The following is a 21,281-nucleotide window of genomic DNA, read 5'->3' as shown; positions in this document are numbered from 1 at the left end:
CCGCTTGGCAGTGATCACAGTATAAAACTTCAGTTATTATAGGTAAGATTTGTACTTTCGAAGGCAATATCGTTGAATAAAAAACTAAAAAAAGAACTTCAGTAACTATAGGTAAAATCTGCACTTTTTAAGGCAGTAGAGTGGACTTGAAAAACACAGCATTGATGTCACTAGTCGAGCTCCTCGTCTTCGACAATCTTGTTGTCCCTGTTCAAACAGTTGATACCCTGACATTCTCCGCACGCGAACGTACACGCTAATCCATTTTTCTTGCAGCTGCATCGCGAGTTCTGGCAGCCTGTCTTACAGTTGCACCTCACGACACTCAAAAGAGTCTGAGGTGCGGGCAACAAATCGGTCATCACAGGTGAGTATTTATGGTCTCTGAGGACCCAACCTCAGTCAGCCGGGTCGAGGTCAGCTGGTTCCCCTTTCCAACGGGATACCCGGAGGCGCACTCGCTGGGAGTGGAATGAAGCTGCAGCTTCGGCTGGCGGAAGCCTTTCAGGCTTAACAAACGCCGTAGTATTTGACGAAGAAACTTTTTCCAAGAAAATTCGATGTCACAACTTAGTGAGATGTTCGTTTGGTCGTGCTTTATACAAGCTGAGGAGAAGATATTCCCCCGCTTTCACAATTTCATCTTAAGACGATGATTCATCCAGAAACACTTCGCATTTTTTCTGAACACTTCGCTCTTTTTCAAAAGTGGTAGCCATTTTTTTTTAACTTCGTTGAGGCACCAGAACCGTGTTAGCGCTTCTTTTGCGTTCGTTGACGATTCGAAGTAAAGTGTTTTTGCATTAGGCGGGAGGTGATACAAGAGTAGAATCAGAAGGTCAGTGTCGTTGCCAAGAACTATTGTTTCAGAGTTTTCTGCTTTCGTTACGGCAGTCTTCACGATTAGATAGTCAGCATCGTCCTTCGCATGGACGGCTTCAAATCCTTTGGCTCTGAGTTTTTCACCGATGTAGCTTATAATTCGCTGTTTGTTCTGAGAGTTGCTCAAAAACTCTTCCTTCTTTTTCTGGAGCTTCATCCCTAAACTGAAATCGATCACTTGATGCTGGCTTCCCTTACACCGTCGGTTGTGGGTAGCATCTTTCGTGGTTGGACCAGTGCTGTATCCATCGAAGACAACAGTAGGGGAGGTACAGCGTCGAGTAACGAAACTAACATAGCTGTCACAGATTGAATCATAAGTATCACCAATCTTCCAAGGTACTTGCTGAAGCAGCCAACCTCCATCAACTACAGTGACACGATCTGACGCTGGCAGGTGGTGAATCGAGTCCGTTTTTGCTTCTTTCCATATTGCTTTCGCTAGTGCAGGTTTGTCTGGCTAACGCATTATGCCAGAATTCTCAAACAAAGCGGGCGGATAACTGCACAGTTCGTAACGTAGAGTTTCTGCCATGTCATTTTCAGATGTATGGGCAGCAGTCGAAAGACGTTGAAAAAGCAGTGCAGGGTCGATAAGCAAAATCTCGCCATCTATCCTTATGTTCCCATCGGATGCCAGTGTAACGACTTTGACTTTCTTCCTGAATGAAAAACTTTCGAGAGATTGACCATCAATGCACTGGAAGATCAGCTAACCTACAGCTTTAGAATCCTCTGCATTGATGCCTTTTTGGGCAATATGCTCGGAGCCTATACTTCTAAGCACTGTGGAAATAGTGAAAGGACAGTTCTCTAGAAGGAATTCAAGAAATGTCAGTAAATCCTTAGTATCTCTCTTTATTCGTGCTGCGGCTGCAGTAATGTGCTGTTCACTAGAACTGTACTCTAGGCCCGTCAGTTTCTGCATTAGATCATTCACTGAAGTGAGTACTAGCGCAAAATTATGCTTGACTTAACAAAAAAATCTCGTCGTACCTTGATTTATCCTGCTACCATGTCACATGTGTAAGCATCCACGCAGACTGGGAACTATTGGATCCGCTAGATGTCATTCCGTCAGAATAGGTTTTGTCGTCGGCACTGGAACTCCGCGGTGACTAGTCTACCTTGCTTCTCTTACTGAATGTCGAATTAGAACAGGATTATGTTGACGAACCCACGCGCTTGTTAATAACGGTCAGGAATACGGAATAAAGTAATTTCAGTATCTTTCCACATTTCTTTCTCGAGTTTTTTTTGCCTTTTCCGAACCTATGGCGTAGCCGAACCTCTATAGATCTCCTGTATTAACATTTGTAAACATTTCCACATGCTTTCTACCCCTACCCTGTATATTTCCCTTTTTCCCCTCCCTCCCCCCCCCATTTCCCCGTTTTATTTTAATCAAATTTTTTATATCATTTTAATTCTCAATTTAGTAATAACCAGATATGAATACCCCACAATATATCTTTCAAACCGCTTTCTACCCCAACCCGGTCTTCTTCTCATTTCTCCCCTCTTTCCCCTGCTCCCCCGTTTTCCGTAGTAATCTTTTTCTATACTGAATTTTAGATGTCAATTTCGTAATCAGCGTATGTCAAAACCTCAGAAAATTCACTTTAAACTATTTTCTGGGCATGTTTGGCATTTTTCCCATTTCCCCCCGCATTTCCCCCTTTTCCCCTGTTTTTCGGCTACTCGCCCCACTCGGATTTATGAGGACTTTTAGTATGTTGTACAGAATTTTTTTCTGATTATTTTGGTACCATTTTCGTTTATATTGCAATTTTTTCCGGGTTCGATACTTTTTTGAGCTAAAAGTCCTGGACTATTTAGTATTCTCAGTGATTTGTCTGTATTTGATGAAGGGTTATGTGAGACTATTTTTGTTGAAGTTGTACCTTTGGGCTGTAATCCATTTATTTTCGGGTCTTTTTATCGATCTCCGTCGGGTAACCCAAAAATATTTTTTGAAGTTTTTGAACCGCTGTTGAAAAATCTGGAAGCGTTGAAAAAACTGGTTATTATTTCGGGTGATTTTAATTTTGATCTTTTGAATCTCGATGTTGGAAATAATAAGGAGTTTTTAACTATGATGTTATGTTCTAATTTTCTTCCAAGTATTTCTCTGCCGACAAGAGTTACAGCTAACAGAGCTACATTATTAGATAATATATTTTTCTCTCCTGTTTTATTTGATGCTGAAAATTCGTCAGTAATTTTGTCTGATATGTCAAATCATTTTCCGGTGAGTGTTCTTTTAAATTTAAATAATAGCAATAAACAACATCAAGATTCAACACTGTATAATTAAAAAAAGTAATATACATAGATTAACTGTAAATTCCTACGTCAGTTAATTGATGATCACTATTGAAGTTCGGTTTACCGCTCAGGTGATACAAATGCGGCGCTTTTAGATTTTATTGATCAAATTATTCGACTGAAGGTATGGGCTTCTTCAACACGAGTTTCGCACGGAAAGATTCCTCAGAAATTTGACCCATGGATTACTGAAGGTATTTTGACATCGTTAAAACATAAAAATAGAAAATTTAAGAATTATTTAAAATTACTGACACCTGAGTCGTTTGAAGAATTCAGAGTTTATAGGGATAAGCTAAATTCAATTATCAGACATGAGAAGAGAAAACATTATAAAGAGAAATTTTTGGAGTATAAATCGAATATGAAAAAAACATGGCAATTGATTAATGAAAAGATACGTCCTCATAGTCGTAAAAGTACTAGTGTTAATTGCCTTGTTTTAAATGGAGAAAATGCTACAGAGCCCAATGAAATTTTAAATGGTTTTGGAGATTATTTCAGTAATATTGGTTCTAGACTTGCATTGACTGTGAATATGTAACTGAATTCCCCCTCTCTTCCAGTTAATGAGCAACATGCGGAAATTTCTTTTTCTTTTTCTGAGATTAAGCCTCATGAGACTGAAAAATTTATTCTGAAGCTTAAACGGAGTTTTTCTAAGGACGAATTTGGATTTTCGGCTCAAACCGTAAAGCAAATAGCGTCAAGCATTTCACCTTTGTTGGCACATATTTTTAATCTATCACTTATGCATGGGGTTTTCCTGAGCTTTTAGAAAAAGCAAATGTTATAGCATTACCTAAAGCTGGGAGTTCAACTGACCCTTCAGATTATAGAGGCATTTCTCTACTTTCGGTTTTTAGCAAAATTTTGGAAAAACTTGCAAATAGTAAATTACAAAAATATTTATTTGATAGTAAGATTTTACACGCGTCTCAATATGGTTTAAAAGGAAAGTCAACTGAACTGGCAATTCATGAGCTTTTACTAAATATTAATGATTCACTAGATGATGGTCAACACGCGTTGGCGATTTTTCTTGATGTCGCAAAGGCGTTTGACACCGTAAATCATTCGTTGCTTCTTTTTAAACTAAAGTCTTATGGGTTTTCAACACAAGCTGTTAAATTTTTTTCATCTTACCTTTCTGGGTGACGACTAGATTGTGTTGATAAATCTCGTGATCTCCGTTCCGAAACTTTTCCAATTAATTACGGAGTGCCTCAGGGCTCTGTTCTTGGGCCTATTCTATTTATTCTTTTCATAAATGATTTGCCAGAAGTTTTGCCTCTTTGTAAAATTATAATGTTTGCTGTTGATGTAGTAATTTTTGCTTCTCACTGGGACCTATCAGTTCTTTTCCAAAACCTCGAAAGTACGTTACTAACTGTATCTGATTGGTATTCAAGGAATTTCCTAGCTCTTAATGAAAACAAATGCCAGTATATGTTATTTTCACGAACTGGATCAGTATTGTCAGATCCCTTCTCTCTTTTCTGGAATGTCTTGAATTAAGACGGGTAGACCAGTTCAAATATCTTGGGATTATTTTAGATGAAAGTTTGTGGTTTCATAAATATGCAAAAAAACTGTCGTTAAAAATTTCAAGAAATATTGGCATTCTAAATCGTCTTTGTCACTTTTTTACTAAAGCTATTATAAAATCTATTTATTATTCTTTCGTCCACCCATATTTTCTCTATTGCATTTCGGTTTGGGAATCTACCTTTCCGTCTGTTTTCAAATCTCTCCAAATACTTCAGAATAAAGCAATGAGGATTCTTTTTAATGTTGATTGCAGAACTTCAATTAGACACCTATATGGGACTTCAGGAATTTTCTCTTTGGACCAACTTCATTTAATTTCTATCTCTAGTATTTGTCACGATTATCAATATAGTAATTTACCTGTAAATTTCTCTGGCATTTTTTCAACTAATTCTCAATTTCATTATTATACTACTACGCATCGTTCAGACTTTTCGTTCAAAATTCGCCCGACATCGAGAGCAGGATTCAGCATCCGTCACATTGGCCCAAAAATCTGGAACTCAATTCCTGCATCAGTTCGAGAATGCAGCAACAGCGACATTTTGTAAGACTGGTGAAGAAATATCTTATGACATGCTAAGCATTTTGTTCATTAGGGTTTTCTTTTGGGCAAAAAAATGATATGATGATAAAACATATTCAATAAACAATATCTCATTGACAAATTTAATAGCATGCTCAAAAAACTATATCCCTAGAAAATAACATAAATATTCAGTATCAAGGCTCAACAATATATTTAATGTACATGAGTGATTGGTCGCTGACTGTCGCCAACGTCCGCCCCTCCTGTTTAAATATTCCACGAAGCGTGGCAGGAGTGAAGGAATTTTTAGTTTGATATGTTGCCAACGCAAGTGACTTGATGAAATGTGAGGGGACCAAGGGCATTTCACTTTTTTAAGACTAGCCTTTGTGACTTAATCTAAATTTCAGCAATTTGATTCGATTCCTAGTTCAATTTAATAATCAGTATTTAATAATTACAGAGTATTTTCGAAAACAAAATGCATTAGGAATCTATAGAGTATACGCCCAACTCTCTCATATGCTCGGGATTTTTGGCACAATTCTTCCGTAATATTTCAAACATGTAAGTTTATCAAGAAATTCATTTTTTCAAAGGGGCCCAATGATCAATTTTAAATGACCCATTGCGGCCTTAACAATACCAAATTGTGTGCTTTTCCTTACAACTGGTAAATACGTCACATATTAAAGAAGCTCAAATGACAAAACTTTGCAGCCTGTGAACAGAGGTCCACGCGTCCGCTGCCCACTAGTTACCGAAATTATAATGTTGAGTTGTCCCCAATTAGGGAAATCACAGGGATCTGCCAGTCCCAGGTACAAAGGAAAGGCCACACCCATGAAGTGCCTCCTTCATGATCATGGCAGTTCCCCAGCCAGGTAAGAAAGTTCTCATGAGAAATCTATCATTTTACTAATACGTCTTTAGATACCTCATATTGCTTTGAATGTCAATCAAAAGATCTAATTTACTATCAAGATGCAGCCTTACAAAACTTTTTCACATCAATGAGTCAAGTCTCTAAATTATTTTTTAATATAGAAGTACCCCATTTCAAGATCATATGCAAATGTATGGATCATTTGATTGCAAATCTACCTGTTTGAGAAAATTTAATCAGTGGTTTCTCACACTTTTATAAACATTACTCTAAACAAAAAACTTGGATATTAGCGAAACAAGTTGAACTCATTATATCTCAAAAAACTGTTTGGACGTAGTCCTTACTGCTAATTCTAATAATTTACCAAATTGCCAATCCCTCTGAGTCCAAAACAAATAACTTAGGCAATTCTCTTCGAATCTTGGTTCAAATTAAATTTCAGCATTTAATAATTGCATACTATTTTCGAAAAAGATGCATGGGGACTTCAATCCAGGTTGGGGATTTCATATGAGTTCAATCCAGGTTGGGGATTTAAATTCATATGAGTTTTTTTTTTTAACAGGATTTGAAACTAATCAGGAATAAAATGACTATTTACCAGGAATTTTGGAAAATTTTACAAAAAAGTGAAACGAAAAAAATGTTCTTTGTTTTAATGACTAAGTATATCAAAAATTTATAATTAGCAGAAAACTCTAAATTACAGAAAACAAGCCCTTTTTTCAATAAAATACAACGAAAGCAACAAATTTTATTTTCAAGGATTTTATCTTTGTTGTAACAAAAAAAAAAAAAAAAAAAAAAAAAAAAAAAAAAAAATTCAAGCCTCCATACGATTTCTCCGGGATTAATTTCACCTGTACGCATAAGCAACTGCGCTAAGAGGCGTTGAATTAGATTTTGCATTATATGGTAATTAGTAAGCTACATTAAACTTGTTGATTTCAATGTTTTATGTACCAAAGGAGTTGCAAAATCTAGGTGACTAGTTTTGCTTACCGTTAGTCACGGTTTAACACTATCCTACGAAATTTTTTGAATAAAAGCAATGATTTTGGACAATCCAAATAAAAAAAGGATTGTTGCAAATATAGGGGAAACGTAACAAAGGAAAGATAGCACACGGTACAGTACCTACATATCCTGAGGCCTTTGTCAAGAAAAACTATTACAGTAGTCCTACTTAGTTACATCACGCGCCAAAAAATGTTATTTATTGAAAAAGGAATTCCGTCATTTATAAAATAACAATTTCTGACAGTTTGTATTTCACATATTCTTTTTCATTGGTTAAAAAAAGAATATTTTAGATATTGTCCTTTTCACTCTATAAGAAGTCAAATTTAGTCTTTCTTTTAATATGTTTGACAAATGTTGCAAAAACTTTTGGTTCTCTTTAAGTATGCATTCCTCTCGGGTTAACAAATTTATATTAGTACATTAAACAAAATTGTTTCGAAATTTTTACGATCATTACTAGGCACTGATTGAGTCTTTGTATTTGCGTTGACGCTTTTAGACGGTTTTTTTTGGGGGTTTAGGGGGGGGGAAGGTACCTAAGTTAGGTGACGTATTTAATATATGCTATGCTTTACAAACCCCCAAAACCAAACCTCCTACCCCCCACCCTCCCGAAAGTGCCAAAATAAAGCCCAAATTTGTTTACAATATAATATATATTAATCATATTTTATTTTATTTCATTATCATTAACTAAACTTGAATTTTTAGAAAGGCCCGCATAATGCAAGAGTACCCAACTTTTTAACAAAAGTTGTACTATAATGCTTTCGACTGATGTGTAGGGGGAGAAATATTCAAATATAAATAAGTTGAAAATCTGCATAATCCTTTGGTTTCTATAGGGTTGAAGAGATTCCAGCCCCTATCATGTTACAACCTTTACTATAGACAAATAGTACGCAATTATTACACTCCACATACCCTGAAAGTTTCAACTTAACTTCCTTAACTTTTCCGTAAATATCACATATACACACTTTTGACAACCTTGGATGCAGATAGTGAATTTTGATTTAGTTCGATTTCCAACGTAAAAGCCATTTACGCTGATATATCCTACTAGACAATAATGCAAGTTATGTTGTGATGTTATTAAATTTGCTTAAAAACATAAACACAAAAAACTGGATTCAAAATGACCCGAGCACATATTACAAAAAAATGTCCCTCTTTCCAAACGACACCACTGGTGACGATCAATGGTGTCAATTCACGAAAATTATCGAGGCTAGGTCCTATCTAGTCCCCCCCTAATATTTTTGTCTGATACGTTAAAACAAAACGCAATGCATTTAAACACATTTTCGATGAGTTTTTTTTAACTATTTTATACACCCCTCCTCCAAAGATAAATTCTGGACACGGCCCTAGGGATGGGAAGAGTATTCTTTATAATCCAGGGAGGGAAAGTTCGCTGTTTTTCCAATTTCTTGAACAAAATACAAAAAAAAACAAGCCCCTTTTCAACAATAATCCACAAAAAGACTTTCTTGAATCTGGAAGGGGGAATGAGAACTAAATCTTTCATAAAAATACCCCCCCCCCCCCCAGGGTAGCTGCAGGTATTAACTTAAGCTACGTGGTAATAATTCAACGTATACCGTATTATGAAATTATTAAATTTGCTCCCAAGATGGACGCAAAAGCTTAATTTGTAATTAACCGAGAAAAAAAGACAGAAACAATACAGCAAAACTTCATCGGGTAAATGAGATTACTTACTATATTTTTATTAGTATTTATCTTTTCTGTTTGTCATTAACTAGATTCATTTTGTAATTCTATCTTGTTACAAACAATGCAGCCTTAACACTGAATTGAAAAATAGATGGCCGTCAAGTATAATTCCAGTTTTATAGTAGAATTTGAGTACAAACTTACTAAAGAACCCTAAGCTTTGAACCGTAGAAAAGCAATAGAAAATGAAACAAAAGTCCCTATAAGATGCATTCTAGCTAGAAAGACTTGGTAGAAACAAAGTAGTACGAGGGAGCTGCATTCCAAGATGGTAGTATCTTTTGATTTTTCAAGTGCAGAAGGTCAATGTCTTATGGAGTAATATTCTGTATGGATTTGCGCTATTTTTGTTCAGATTTCTTGAACAATGCTTTGCCCTTTACTTTTAGACTAAATAAATTACGGGGTACTGGTGCATTATGCAGGCATCGCTATATACTATATCAAAGAAACCAGTCACGAAACCCGTCAAACTGCTATTTCATTAGCAGACAACGGGTGATTTGCTAGATAAATTGATGCCAAAGCGTGATTTCTCAATATTTAAACGATTGTTTTTGGGGGGGTTTAGGAGGGAAAAAGGTACCTAGGTTAGGTTACGTATTTAATGTATGCTATGCTTTACCCCCCACCTTCCAAAATTGCAAATATATCGTCCAAATATTTTCCTAAACTATTATATATTAATAAGATTTTATTTAATTTAATTTATCCCATTTCATTTTAGAAAAACCTAATAAAATGGAATGGAAATACTGTTGAAGGACATAGGAGGACTAAGTGCCCAAACAGAATGGGGACTCAAGAGTGCAAACGACTTAGTTCGCTATTGGACCGAGCCAATAGTACTTTGGAGCATTCCTTCCCCTCTTAAAATTAGCGTCATTGGGTTAAATCTGTAAAATATGACAACAGATACTTAGCACAAAAAAGCTGCATGCATCTAGGTGAATAACAACACTACTCATGTCTACTTCACTATAAACATGGCTTATTTAAAAACACCTGGAAGGTGTGCGAAATTTCACAATTACTGTCCCTTTTTGCTATCTGCCCATAATTTCACAATTTGTTTTTCATTTTTGAAAAGATTGAATTTTTGTTCATATATGACTTCAATTATCCTCCATTCTCCAGGGTTACTTGTCTGACCACTAATCAAGACCGTTTCCTCAAGTAGTAGTCCTATTGACCTCTCATGTCATTTACGTCTCATCAAACGCTAAGGGTAAGTAATCAGGCTTGTCAGATAAGTGATCTTGGAACATAAGAACCGGCATAAGGAATAGAGGTGAGTCTTCTTTTCTGCATTCGAAAATTCGTCAAGAAGCATAGAATGCCCCTCCCCACCTTCGACTGTAGTAAAATTCAAAAGGTCAACACGGGAGGAGCAGAGGCAAGAGTTGAAACTTCTATTCGATTTCACTCGAGGGTATAAAGATAAATCATGGAAAATCATTATCGTTTTTTTTAACAAGGTTCGAAAGTAATAAGGAATTCAATGTTCAATCAAGTAGATATGGGCAAAAAAATCATATGATGAGAAAACATATTCAATGAGCAGCAATTCATGGGCAACTTTAATGACATGGTACAAAAACTACATCCCAAGAAAATAACATAAATATTCAGTAATCAGGCTCAAAAATATTTGTAATTTACCTGAGTGGTCTATCATGGGCGATCGCCAAAGTCCCCCCCCCCCTCGTTATATAGTACCCTACGTGGGGCGGGTTGGAATTTAATTTCTTTTGTTTAGTTTGCCCCTGCCCGTGAAGGTTTTGCATGTGGGGGGGGGGAATAAGGTCCTTTCAATTTTCTTATAATAGCCTTTATAAATTAATATAATTTTCAGGAATTTGATTCGATTCCAAGTTCAATTTAAAAATAAATGTTTAATAATAACAGAGTCTTTTCGAAAACAAAATGCATTAAGAATCTAGAGAGTATACGCCCAACTCTCACATATGCTCGGGATTTCAGGCACAATTCTTCCGTAATATCTCAAATATGTAAATTTATCAAGAAATTCATCTTTTCAAAAGGGCCCAATGATCAATTTTACATGTCCCATTACTGTCTTAACAATATCAAATTGTGAGCTTTTCCTTACAACTGATAAATACGTCACATACAAAAGAGGCTCAAAAGACAGAACTTTACAGACTGTGAACAGAGGTCCACGCGAACGCAGTCCTCCACTACCAAAATTCACACTGTTGAGTTACCCCCATTTGAGGTAATCACAGGGGTCAGCCAATCCAAAGTGCTATAGAAAGGCCTCACCCTGGGAGCGTCTCCTTCATGATCAAGGCAGCTCCCCAGCCAGGTAAGTATGTTTCAATAGAAATCTAACATTTTACTAATATCTTTCGACATAAATCCCGTTGCTTTGAATGCCACTCAGAAGCTCCAATTTATTAGCCAGATGCAGGTTTACAAAACTTTTTCACATTAATGAATCAAGTCTCGAAATTATTTTTGAAAATAGAAATGCCCCATTTCATTTTCATATGCAAACGTCTTAATTCTTTGAATGCAAGTTTACCTGTTTGAGAAAAGAAAATCAGGGGTTTCTCACTCTGTTATCAATATGACTCTAAAGTCAAAACTTTTATTTCTGAGAACCCAGTGACCCTCCTTCTCGTTAACAACAAAAGGGGGATTTAGTCATTACTACTACTACAAACAATTCACCACAGAACCAAGCCCTCTGAAGCCAAAAACAATCACTTCAGCAATTCTCTTCGAATCTTGGTTCAATTTAAATTTCAGCATCTAATAATTGCATACTATTTTCGAAAAAGATGCATGGGGACTTCAATCCAGGTTGGGGATTTCATATGAGTTCAATCCAGGTTGGGGATTTCAATTCATATGAGTTTTTTTTTTAACAGGATTTGAAACTAATCAGGAATAAAATGACTATTTACCAGGAATTTTGGAAAATTTCCGAAAAACGTGAAACGAAAAAAATATTGTTTGTTTTAATGACTCAGTATATCAAAAATTTATAAATAGCAGAAAACTCTAAATTACAGAAAACAAGCCCTTTTTTCAATAAAATACAACGACAGCAAAAAATTTTATTTTCAAGGATTTTATCTTTGTTATAACAAAAAAAAAAAAAAAAAAAAAAAAAAAAAAATAAAAAAAAAAATAAAGCCTCGATACGATTTCTCCGGCATTAATTTCACCTGTACGCATAACCAACTGCGCTAGGAGGCGTTGAATTAGATTTTTCATTATATGGTAATTAGTAAGCTACATTAACCTTGTTGATTTCAATGTTTTATTTACCAAAGGAGTTGCAACATCTAGGTGATTAGTTTTGCTTACCGTTCGTCATGGTTTAACACTATCCTACGAAATTTTTTGAATAAAAGCAATGATTTTGGACAGTCCAAATAAAAAAGGATTGTTAAAAATATAGGTGAAACATAACAAGGGAAATATAGTAGACGGTACAGTACCTCCATATCGTGATGCCTTTGTCAAAAAATAGGCCTACTATTAAAGTAGTCCTATTTAGTTACATCACGCGCCAAAAAATATTAATTATTGAAAAAGGATTTCCGTCATTTATAAAATAACAATTTCTGACAGTTTGTATTTTACATATTCTTTTTCATTGGTTAAGAAAAGAATATTTTAGATCTTTTCCGTTTCTCTCTATAAGAATTCAAATTTTGGCTTTCCATTTATATGTCTGCCAATTGTTTCAACCGCTTTTAGTGCCCTTGCATTATACAGGCCTCTCGGGTTAACTACTATAGAGTAGGCAATGATAAAACCCGTTTTCGACATGTTTACCGCTATAGACTAGGCAATGTCAGCGTGGTTTTCATTGCGTATACGATATTAGACTGTGGTTTTTTGGGGTTTAGGGGGGGGGGGGGGGAAGGGGCCGAAGTGAGATGACTTATTTAAAATATTCTACGCTTTACAAACCCCCAAACCAAACCTCCTACCCCCCCCCCCCTAAAGGGCCAAGATAGGCCTATAGCCCAAATTTTTTTATAAACTATTATATATTAATACTATTTTTTTTTATTTCATTAGTATTAACCAAACTTGACTTTCTATAAAGGCCCGAATACTGCAAGAGGACCCAATTTTTTAATAAAAGTTGTACTATAATGTTATCGACTGATGGGCAGGCAGAGAAATATACAAATATAAGCATAATCCTTAGATTTCTATATGGTTAAAAAGATTTCAGCTCCTTTCATGTTACAACTTTGACTATAGACAAATAGTACGCAACTATTACACTCCACATACCCTGAAAGTTTCAACTTAACTTCCCTAACTTTTCCGTAAATATCACATATACACACTTTTGACAACCTTGGATGCAAATAGTCAATTTTGATTTAGTTCAATTTCCAATGTAATAGCCATTTACGCTGAAATATCCTACTAGACAATAATGCAAGTTGTGTTGTGATGTTATTAGATTTGCTTAGAAACATAAACACAAAAACTGGATTCAAGATGACTCGAGCAAATATTACAAAAAAATGTCCCTTTTTCCAAACGACACCACTGGTGACGATCAATGGTGTCAATTCACAAACATTATAGAGGCTAAGTCCTATCTCGTCCCCCCCCAATATTGTTGTCTGATACGTAAACACGACACGCAGTGCATTTAAACTAATTTTTGATGAGTTTTTTAAACATTTAATACACCCCTCCTCCATAGAGAAATTCTGGGCACGGCCTACGGGATGGTAGGTGTATTCCTTATAATCCTGGGAGGGAAAGTTTGCTGTTTTTCCGATTTCTTGAACAAAATACAAAAAAAAAACAAGCCCCTTTTCAACAATACTCCACAAACAGACTTTCTTGTATCTGGAAGGGGGAATAAGAACTAAATCTTGCAGAAAAATACCCCCCCCCCTATTGAAGCTGCTGGTATTCACTCATGCTACTTGTTAATAATACAACTTATATTATGACATTATTAAATTTGCTCCAAAGATGGACACAAAAGCTGAATTTTTAATCACCCGAGCAAATTACACAGAAACAATACAGTAAGACTTCATCAGGTAGATCATTACTTACTATATTTTTATTAGTATTTATCTTTTCTGTTTGTCATTAACTAGATTCATTTTGTAATTCTATCTTGTTACTAACAATGTAGCCAGAACACTGAATTGAAAAATAGATGGCCATCAAGTATGATTCCAGTTTTATAGTAGAATTTGAGTACAAACTTACTAAAGAACCCTAAGCTTTGAACCGTAGAAAAGCAATAGAAAATGAAACAAAAGTCCTATAAGATGGACTTGAGCTTGAAAAACTTAGTAGAACCAAAGTAGTACGAGAGAAGCCGCATTCCAAGATGGTAGTATCTTTTGATTTTTCAAGTGCAGAAGATCAATGTCTTATGGAGTAATATTCTGTATGGACTTGTGCTAGTTTTGTTCAGATTTCTTGAGCCATGCTTTGCCCTTTACTTTTAGCCTAAATAAATTACGGGGTACTGGTGCATTATGCAGGCATCGCTATATACTATATCAAAGAAACCAGTCACGAAACCCGTCAAACTGCTATTTCATTAGCAGAAAACAGGTGATTTGCTAGATACATTGATGCCAATGTGTGATTTCTCAATATTTAAACGATTTTATTGCGGGGGGTTTAGGAGGGAAATAGCTACCGAAGTTATGTTACGTATTTAATATATAATATGCTTTACCCCCCACCTTCCGAAAGTGCAAATAAATCGCCCAAATATTTTCATAAACTTATATATATCAATAAGAATTTATTTAATTTAATTTATCCCATTTAATTTTATAAAAACCTAATAAGACGGAATGAAAATAATTTTGCAAGACACAGGAGGACGGAGGGCTCAAACAGAATGGGGATTCAAGAGCGCCAAGGACTTAGTTCGTTATTGGACAATAGTGCCTTGGAGCATTCCTCACCGGCTTAAAATTAGCTTCCTTAGGTTTAATCTGTAAAAGATGAAAGAAGATACTTAGCACAAAAAAGCTGCATGCATCTAGGCGAATAACAACACTAATCATTTCTACTTCACTATAAACATGGCTTATTTAAAAACACCTGGAAGGTGTGCCACATTTCACAATTACTGTCCCTTTTTGCTATCTGCCCATAATTTCACAATTTGTTTTTCATTTTTGAAAAGATTGAATTTTTGTTCATATATGACTTCAATTATCCTCCATTCTCCAGGGTTACTTGTCTGACCACTAATCAAGACCGTTTCCTCAAGTAGTAGTCCTATTGACATCTCATGTCATTTACGTCTCACCAAACGCTAAGGGTAAGTAATCAGGCTTGTCAGATAAGTGATCTTGGAATATTAGAACATGCAGCAAGAGTATAGGCTACCCTGCCTTGCGACATTCAAAATTTGTTAAGAATCATAAAGTGCACATTCCTACGGTAGTCTTTAGTAAAAGGCAAAAGATTAATATGACATTAGGAGAGGACAGAGCTATGAAAATAGCTAGAGATGACTTGAGTATACAAAAATAAATCCTAGTAAATCCTTATCGTTTTTTTTAACAAGGTTTGAAAGTAATAATGACTTCAATATTCAAGCAATTAAATATGGGCCTAGAAATCATATGATGAGAAAACATATTCAATGAGCAGCAACTCATGGGCAACTTTAATGACATGGTCAAAAAACTACATCCCCAGAAAATAACATAAATATTCAGTAATCAGGCTCAAAAACATTTTTAATGTAACTGAGTGGTCGATCAATGGCTGTCACCAAAGTCCCCCCCCTATTTAAATATTCCAAGAAGCTTGACGGTATTTAAGTAATTTTCAGTTGCATAGGGTCCCACCGACATTGACTTGAAGAAATGTGGGGGGGGGGACTAAGGGCGTTTAACTTTTTTAAGACTAACCTTTATAACTGAATCTAATTTTCATAAATTTTGTTAGATTCATAGTTCAGTTCAAAAATATGTATTTAATAATAACAGAGTATTTTCGAAAAATAATGCATTCAGAATCTATAAACCTTACTCCCAACCCACTCAGATGCTTGGGATTTTAGGCACGATTCTTCCGTAATATTTCAAACATGCAAGTTTATCAAGAAATTCATTTTTTCAAAAGGGCCCAATGATCAATCTTACATGTCCCATTGTTGCCTTAGCAATATCTAATTTTGAGTTTTTTCTTACAACTAGTAAATACATAAAATACAAAGGATGCTCATAAAACAAAATTAAGCAGAATGTGGACAGAGGTCCATGAGAACGCAATTTCCCAATACCAAAAATTCCGCTATTAAGTTACCCCGATTTGAGGTAATCCATGGGTCAGCCAATCCGAAGTGCAATGGAAATGGCAAAAGGCCTCATCCTGGGAGCGCCTCCTTCATTATCAAGGCAGCTCCCCAGCCAGGTTAGTATATTTCAATAGATATATAACATTTTACTAATATTTTTCGACATAACTCCCGTTGCTTTGAATGCCACTCAGAGGCTCCAATTTATTAGCCAGATGCAGGTTTACAAAACCTTGTCGCATCACTGACGTAATTCTAGGGATTATTTTTGAAAAGAGCTGTGACCTATTCATAGTTAATATGCTAAAGTATAGATACTGCGATTACAAATCTACACGTTTTAGGAAATAAAGTAAGTGGATTTTCTCAATGTTATCAATATGACTCTAAATTAGACACTGTTATTTCTGAGAAAACAGTGGCCCTTCTTCTCGTTAAAACCAAAGGGGGCTTTAGTCATTACTACTACTACTAACAACTCACCACAGAACCAAGCCCTCTGAGGCCAAAAACAATCACTTCAGCAATTCTGTTCGAATCTTGGTTCAATTTAAATTTCAGCATCTAATAATTGCATACTATTTTCGAAAAAGATGCATGGTGACTTCAATCCAGGTTGGGGATTTCATATGAGTTCAATCCAGGTTGGGGATTTCAATTCATATGAGTTTTTTTTTTAACAGGATTTGAAACTAATCAGGAATAAAATGACTATTTACCAGGAATTTTGGAAAATTTCCGAAAAACATGAAACGAAAAATATATTCTTTGTTTTAATGACTCAGTGTATTTGCCATTTACGCTGATATATCCTACTAGACAATAATGCAAGTTATGTTGTGATGTTATTAAATTTGCTCAAAAACATAAACACAAAAACAGGATTCAAAATAAGCCAAGCAAATCTGACAAGAAGAACGTCTCCTCTTCCCCGACGACACCACTGGTTACGATCAATGGTGTCAATTCACGACAATTACAGAGGCTAGGTACTATCTAGTCCCCCCCCAATATTTTTGTCTGATACGTTAAAACGAAACGCAATGCATTTAAACAAATTTTCGATGAGTTTTTTTAAACATTTTATACACCCCTCCTCCAAAGAGAAATTCTGGACACGGCCCTATGGATGGGAAGAATATTATTTATAATCCTGGGAGTGAAAGTTCGTTGTTTGTCCGATTTCTTGAACAAAATACAAAAAAAACCCATACCCTTTTAAAAAAAAATCAAAAAAAAGAATTTATTGAATCTGAATGGGGGTGTAATAGATAAATATTGCCTGAAAATACCCCCCCCCCAGTGAAGCTGCGGGTAGTCACTCATGCTAATTGGTAATAATACAAATTTTATTATGACATTATTAAATTTGCTCCAAACATGGACACAAAAACCTGAATTTTTAATCACCCGAGCAAAATACACAGAAACAATACAGTAAGACTTCATCAGGTAAATGATTACTTACTTTATTTTTATTAGTATTTATCCTTTCTGTTTGTCATTTACTAGATTCATTCTGTAAGTACATCTTGTTGCAAACAATGCAGCCTTAAAACTGAATTAAAAAATAGATGACCTTCAAATATGATTCCAGTTTTATAGTAGAATTTGAATAAAAACTTATTAAAGAACCCTAGGCTTTGAACCATAGAAAAACAATAGAAAATGAAATAAAAGTCCTATAAGATGGACTCGAGCTTGAAAAACTTAGTAGACGCAACGTAGTAAGATAAATCTTATAGTCCAAGATTGTAATATATTTTGATTTTTCAAGTGTAGAAGATCTCTTTCGCGTGTATTAATATTCTGAATTTGCTATTGCTAGTTTTGTTAATTTTTCTCGAGACCCGCTGTGCTATGAACTTTTTATACTAAATTTATAATTGTTCCCTGGTGCATGGTCAGTTACTTGTTCTATAAACACTCACAGAAAGAAGCCATGTAACCCTACAAACTTTTATTTAATGCGGAGACAACGGATGAGTTCCAAGATGAATGAAGGCTAAGTTATAGAATCTCAATCTTTAAAGGATTGTTTTTTTTGGGGGGGGGGGGGGGTTTAGGAGGGAGAAAGGTACCTAGGTTCGGTTACGTATTTAATGTATGCTGTGCTTTACCCCCACCCTCCCTAATGTGCAAATATATAGCCCAAATTTGTTTCTAAACTATTATATATTCATCCAATTTTATTTCATTTCATTTATCCCATTTCATTTTAGAAAAACCTCCTAAACTGGAATGGAAATACTGTTACTAGACAAAGGAGGAATGAAGGTCCTAAGAGAATGGGGACTCAAGAGCGCCTAGGACTTGGTTCGTTATTGCACCGAGCCAAGAGTGCCTTGGATCATTCCTTACACTCTTAAAATGATAGTCACCTTTTGTATTCTTTAAAAGATAAAAAAAAATACTGCGTACAAAAAATCTTCATTCATAGATGCGAATAACAACACTAATACTTTCTACTTTACTATAAACCTGTATTATTTAGAAACACCTGAACTGGGCGCCACTTTTCACACTTACTGTCCCTTTCTTATTATCTGCGCATAATTTCACAATTTCTTTTTCATTTTTGAAAAGATTGAATTTTTGTTCATGTATGACTTCAATTATCCTCCATTCTCCAGGGTTACTTGTCTGACAACTAATCAAGACCGTTTGCTCAAATATTAGTCCTACTGACATCTCCAGTCATTTTCGTCTCGTCAAATGCTAAGGGTAAATAATCGGGTTTGTTAGATAAGTGATCTTTGAATATTAGAGTATGCAGCAAAACTATAGGCTACCCTGCCTTGCGGCATTCAAAATTCGTTAAGACTCATCAAGTGCACCTCCCCACGGTAGTCTTTAGTAAAAGGCGAAAGATCAACTCGATATGAGGAGAGGCCAGAGCTATGAAAATAGTTAGAGATGACTTGAGTATATAAAAATAAATCCTTATCGTTTTTTTTTTAACAAGGTTTGAAAGTAATAAGGAATTCAATGTTCAATCAAGTAAATATGGGCAAAAAATTACATGATGAGAAAACATATTCAATAAGCAGCAATTCATGGACAACTTTAATGACATGGTACTAAAACTATATCCCCATAAAATAAAATAAATATTAATTTATAAGCCTAAAAATAATTTTAATTTACCTGAGTGGTTTGTCGAGGGCTAGCACCAAAGTCCCCCCCCCCCCTCTTGAAATAGTCAAATGCGCGGGGGGGGAGGGGAGGGATTTTTTTGTTGATTTTTTGCCCAAGAACTTTACTTGTTGTAATGTGGGGGGGGGGACCAAAGTCCTTTCACTTTTTTTAGACTAGCCTTTTTTAATTAATCTAAATTTCAGGAGTTTGATTAGAGCCAAATTTCAATTTAATAATCAGTATTTAATAAGTACTTAGTATTTTAAAAAACAAAAAGCATCAGGATTCTAGAGAGTATACTACAAACTTACTCGTATATTTTTGGCTTGATTGTTACGTAATATTTTAAACATGTCCGTTTATCTATAAATTCATTTTTTCTAAGGGGCCCACGGAACAATTTCAAATTTCCCAGTGAGGCCTGAGCAACATCAATGTGTGAGCTCATCCGTTCAACCGGTATATACGTCACAGTCATTAGATGCTCATAGGACAGGATTTTGCAGAGCATGAACAGATGTCAATACAAACGCAATCCTCCACTACCAACTGGTTCAGTATCGAAATGCCCTCCTTTAAAATGATAACAGGAGTTGGCCAGTCCTAAGAGAGCTGGAAGGAACATGCACAGTAATCGCATCCAACATGAACAAGGCAGTTTTCCAGTTTGTCACTATGACGTCAATACATATATATTGAAACATATAAATCTATACCTTTATAATAGCTTTTTCGACATAAATCACGTTTCTATGAATGCAACTCAGAAGATCCAATTTATTAGCCAGATGCAGGTTGTTGTATGCTTACCTTTGTTATGATATGCTTGTGCCGCCCGTAAAGCTCTCATTGTATTGCTTGCTGTGTGCTTACGCTTGTTGTTTTGTGTTGCAGGTCGGTTGGCTTCAATAAACTGATTTAAACAAATGTCTCTCATTGAACACAACATGGTGTCAGAAAAATAGTCAAGATGGACAACTCTACGCCTTCACCACGTTTTGACTGGGAAGCAGCCAGTCATGAGTCATGGAAAAAATTTGAACAACATGTGCGGCTAATGTTCACAGGCCCTTTAAGTGGAAAAACTGAAAAGCAACAGTGTGCATATCTACTTGTGTGGCTTGGTGAAAAAGGTCGAGATTTATACAGTACTTGGACATTGCAGGCAGAAGAGACAGATAAAATTGCTTGCTACCTAGAAAAGTTCAAGGAACATATTTCACCATCTGTCAACCCAGTCTTTGCCCGGTACAAGTTTCACAAACGAGACCAAAGTGTGCATGAATCAGTGGAACAGCATATAACAGCCATACGTGTGTTGGTTAAGGACTGTGATTACCCAGTAACAACCATTAATGATATGGTGAGAGACAGAATTGTTTGTGGAATCTTATCACCAAAAATTCGGGGGAAACTTTTGTCAGAAGGTGGTAAATTAGTACTTTCAAAAGCCATAGAAATTGCTAGAGCCCATGAGACAACCCAGGCACAGCTCTCAACAATGGCAGATGTTTCAAAAAATGTGAATATCAAACAGGAGATCGATAGTCTACATAAAAGGAAGCAACACCAGTCAGAATATGCTTCACAGCCTAAGCAGTGCTACTTCTGTGGAGGGCAATATGATCCAAATCACAGGTGCCCAGCAAAAGGAAAAATTTGTTCAAGTTGTGGACGCTCAAATCACTTTGCCAGAGTTTGCAGAAGCAAACCAGTGCATGCTGTTGAAAGTGGAAATGCATCTCAGATCGACCAAGTATTCATCAATACACTCTTTGTGGCATCCGTTGGAAATATAAAAGGAAGCCAACCGACTGCAGAAATCATCGTGAACAAACAGGAATCGAAAATTAAGTTCAAAATCGATACTGGAGCAGAAGCCAATGTCATTCCAGTTGATCTGT

At 35.7% G+C, this 21,281-nt stretch overlaps 3 non-coding genes and 2 pseudogenes across 3 annotated transcripts; all 5 read right to left on the bottom strand.

The window, feature by feature from the left end:
- Positions 1–6,018: 6,018 nt before the first annotated feature.
- On the bottom strand, positions 6,019–6,182 carry LOC148950593 (U1 spliceosomal RNA). Its single transcript, XR_016142053.1, has one exon. It is a non-coding gene; the product is annotated as a U1 spliceosomal RNA (small nuclear RNA).
- A 4,933-nt stretch (positions 6,183–11,115) lies between these two features.
- Positions 11,116–11,279, bottom strand: LOC148950592 (U1 spliceosomal RNA). Its single transcript, XR_016142035.1, has one exon. It is a non-coding gene; the product is annotated as a U1 spliceosomal RNA (small nuclear RNA).
- A 4,033-nt stretch (positions 11,280–15,312) lies between these two features.
- Positions 15,313–15,429, bottom strand: LOC148950591 (U5 spliceosomal RNA; annotated as a pseudogene).
- Positions 15,430–16,192: 763 nt separating this feature from the next.
- LOC148950590 (U1 spliceosomal RNA) lies at positions 16,193–16,363 on the bottom strand. The gene has a single exon (XR_016142055.1). It is a non-coding gene; the product is annotated as a U1 spliceosomal RNA (small nuclear RNA).
- Positions 16,364–19,023: 2,660 nt separating this feature from the next.
- On the bottom strand, positions 19,024–19,140 carry LOC148950589 (U5 spliceosomal RNA; annotated as a pseudogene).
- Positions 19,141–21,281: the final 2,141 nt, after the last annotated feature.

Source organism: Artemia sp. Qi Xiang Cuo, chromosome 7 (genome assembly GCF_049724085.1).
Source record: "Artemia sp. Qi Xiang Cuo chromosome 7, ASM4972408v1, whole genome shotgun sequence".
NCBI classification, from domain to species: Eukaryota; Metazoa; Arthropoda; class Branchiopoda; order Anostraca; family Artemiidae; genus Artemia; species Artemia sp. Qi Xiang Cuo.
Note: the sequence above shows the minus strand (reverse complement) of the source record. Positions and strands in the feature narration are given on the sequence as shown.